At 33.8% G+C, this 3,152-nt stretch overlaps 1 protein-coding gene across 1 annotated transcript in view; it reads left to right on the top strand.

Moving 5' to 3' along the window:
* The window catches only part of LOC101854760 (prenylcysteine oxidase), a 17,303-nt gene that overhangs the window by 927 nt on the left and 13,224 nt on the right, over positions 1-3,152 (top strand). The gene's annotated exons all lie outside the window — the stretch shown is intronic.

The raw sequence follows: 3,152 nt of genomic DNA, 5'->3' as shown, positions 1-3,152 counted from the left end.
CCCCCCCTATTCTTGACTTTAACAAACGAAACAACAAAATCACCAAAGAGCCTAATGATTGCTCTAACACTTACAGGCTCGGTAACTGTCAAAGCTATACATGCTATATATGGTCTTGGTGTAATTCTGACTTTATGACAGAAATCGCAAAAAGCTTGTTCATTTATAACAATGATGACACAAATTTATGAGAAAATCAAAGTTCCTCTCTTCATCTAGGCTGAGGTTATATTTTGAGACATAGCTGCTGATAGCAAACAACTTCCAAAAATACATAGAATTGACAGGATACAAAAATTGGACAAAAATTTTGATTAATTTTTGATACAATATTACTTTTTTGTTTGATATAGTTATGAACGAACACTAAGTTACCAAAAAACAATCAATATATCAAGTTTCATTGACTAGAATCTAAAAATTGTCTATAAAAATAACACTCTGGTCTAATTATAGTCCGGGGTGGTTATCCATACAATTGTGCGAACAACTCTTGTCTAGTTATTCGTACAATGTTGTAAATACGCACAATTTTACGAAGTGCTGCAGGTATCCATACAATAGTTGGCCTGTATGCCCACAGGCCTACTACCTACATGTTCTGTCTTAGTAGATCTAAAAATCAAGATCTAGACCTAGAGACTCTAGATCAGTGTTTCCAATATTCCATCATCAGTTGAAATTTTAAATTTTTTTTGTCATACCTCATCTGCCGATCTGATGCCAGCCGCCTCATGCCTCATGTAAAACAAAAAATACAACTAGATATAATAAGTCTAGATCTAAACTCTAGATAGATAGATCTAGAAATGTGTGTTGCGTTGAAATCGTGCTGTAAAAATTTAAGCTTTTAATCTACCTCCTTCTGTTGATAGTTCTGATGGCCGAAATGACAGCGTGTGCATTAGAAGAAGTATTATATTTTGAGTGTGGGTTCGAATCCCGGTCCCGGAAGTTTTTTGTTTTTTGTTTTGTATTTTTCTTCTTCTCTTTCCTCCCCCGACTGACCAGCAATTTTTTCCCCATAATTGTATGTTTTGACTTCAAAGATTTCCACTCATGGTTTTGTATAAAAACAAAGAAACATCTATATATATAGATCTAGATGTAGTCATAATTATAGATCTACTAATAGAAGTATAGATCTAGCCTACTTTTCCTTTTAGGCCTGGTTAAAGTTATATTACATTGATGCTCAACCCAGAGGAGAAACAACTGGATGACTAGATCTAGTGATCTAGGCTTATTTTTACCAACAACCTCAAAAATTCGAATAATTGTACGAATAACTCTGTCTGGTTATTAGTACAATTGTACTAATAACTAGTTAGAGTTGTAAGCACTATTGTACCAATAACCGCAGCCTTATAGTCTAAAATAAAAGACCATTGAACAACTATTTTTCAATGCAAACTGGTCATTGGGTCATGTATGAATAAATTTAAAGTTTTCATAACCATTATGACGCACTGTTTCGTTCATAACTATTATGAAAAATTTTACTTTGGGCCCCAAAAATTAACTTATTGTTCTATCCTGTGTTTCACATAAAATTGTTTTAATTTATGAGACTCTCCTCAAAATATACCATTCATTATGTAGGGAGAATTCAAAGTTTAATCACTGAAATACTGTTAGAATTACCTTTAATGGTTCGTTCATGAGGGATAACAATTACAACAAACTTCAGTTTTGACCTAAAAATTAATAAATTTTGATCCGTCTTTCATTTTGAAAACTTTTATTAAATGAAACTGTCCTCATAATATGTATCTGTGTACATGTTTTAGTTTTTAAAGTTTATTAACACGCAAAAGCCCTCAAAATATATTAAATGGACAAATAGTTAATTCATAACCATTACTACTACAAAAAATTAAAATATTGATTAAAATCCACACCCTTACACTTATGATTAAAATAAAAAATATCGGAATGTATGCAAGGTGTACTACATCCTGAAACAACTGTAAATTACATAGAATGAGGTTTCGTTCAGAACCGTTATGACACACTGTTTCGTTCATATAACTATATTATAACAAATTTTGCTTTGGGCCCAAAAATTAACTTATTGCTCTGTCATTCACACAGGGGCGAAGGCTGACTTGTTTGACAGTGTAATCAAAGTGAGATGGGACCAGATAGCTAGGGCCTCGAGATATCGCACAAAAATCTTACTCCAAGTGGCAAGTGGCAACACTGAGTTGCGAATGAAAACAAACCCTGAATTCTTGTTGTACGCATGTTCAACTGCTAAAATAATTGGGAAAGTATCTCATGAAATATTTATTCCCACCACGACGTCACTTTTCGTCCGATTCTGTTACCTTTAATTAGCGTGACTCAGCAGCCCGCCGGAGCTCCCTGGCTCGGGGTCACGGGGTTAATGAGCCCTGAAGCGACTTTGCCGGTGTCGGTTAGGAAGTTCGCATTTTTGACTATGTTTCAAACAATATAACTTCTTCCCCATCCCACTCAGCAAACCATTACGCGGGCGTACTAAAAGCTCAATGTCTTGAGATTTATTCTGCGTAAGAACGGTTAATAACTGTGCCTTAGTTTTTGTTCTAGACAAGTGTTTGTAGAGTACCCAATTTGTCCTATTTTAGTTACAAACTTAGGAATAAATGATTGTTAATTTAAAAAAGGCATGACAGATCTCTCCTAAATCTGTGTTAAACTGACTACGAATATAATGACTTTTACCATGAGAAATCTTAAATCTGCGGGAATAGTAAAAGTCAAGTTATAAGAGAAGAAAGATGCACATCTGCATTTTTAAACTGAAGATGATCAGCGTTAGCTCTTATTTTGCTATTAAACGAGAGAAAGTTACTCTGATTTTGTTCATGAATCATACTGTGTCTGTGGCAGCCTAAACTAAAAAGATATATAATATAAGCGATTTAAAAAACCCACAAAACCGTGTAAATACATGGGTAGAGATTATAAACTTTTTGTATGGAATAAAAATAATACACTTTTCATGTTAAAAATGAACTTTGAAAACGTAGACCTTTTTTTTTCAAGATTTTCTATCAAAACACCGAAGGGCAAAAATAATAACCACGGAAAACCACGTTCAAAGCTGTATAGTTCTCCGCCAATGAAAAGACGGTATTTAATCATCGATCTTTTTGCAAAGCATT

The sequence above is a fragment of the Aplysia californica genome, unplaced genomic scaffold (assembly GCF_000002075.1).
Source record: "Aplysia californica isolate F4 #8 unplaced genomic scaffold, AplCal3.0 scaffold00933, whole genome shotgun sequence".
Taxonomy (NCBI): Eukaryota; Metazoa; Mollusca; class Gastropoda; order Aplysiida; family Aplysiidae; genus Aplysia; species Aplysia californica.
The sequence above is the reverse complement of the archived record's forward strand: the minus strand, read 5'-3'. Positions and strand labels throughout refer to the sequence as shown.